Here is a 258-nt window from a genome sequence, read left to right as displayed (position 1 = left end):
ATCAGCGAAAATACCTTTACTGATGAATTTTCATTTCCAAATATTGCGGGGATAGCTCAGTTGGGAGAGTNAAAATACCTTTACTGATGAATTTTCATTTCCAAATATTGCGGGGATAGCTCAGTTGGGAGAGTGTCAGATTGAAGATCTAAAGGTCACGTGTTCGATCCACGTTCACCGCACTTTGTTTAGGTTGTATAATTTGTCTATTCTTTCTAAAATTGGTGATTATTTATGTTTAAAATATAATGAATTAGT

At 34.2% G+C, this 258-nt stretch overlaps 1 non-coding gene across 1 annotated transcript; it reads left to right on the top strand.

The window, feature by feature from the left end:
• The first annotated feature begins 109 nt into the window (after positions 1-109).
• Positions 110-182, top strand: TRNAF-GAA. Its single transcript has one exon. It is a non-coding gene; the product is annotated as a tRNA-Phe (tRNA).
• Positions 183-258: the final 76 nt, after the last annotated feature.

This window comes from Cucurbita pepo, unplaced genomic scaffold (genome assembly GCF_002806865.2).
Source record: "Cucurbita pepo subsp. pepo cultivar mu-cu-16 unplaced genomic scaffold, ASM280686v2 Cp4.1_scaffold019540, whole genome shotgun sequence".
NCBI lineage: Eukaryota > Viridiplantae > Streptophyta > Magnoliopsida > Cucurbitales > Cucurbitaceae > Cucurbita > Cucurbita pepo.
The sequence above is the reverse complement of the archived record's forward strand: the minus strand, read 5'-3'. Positions and strand labels throughout refer to the sequence as shown.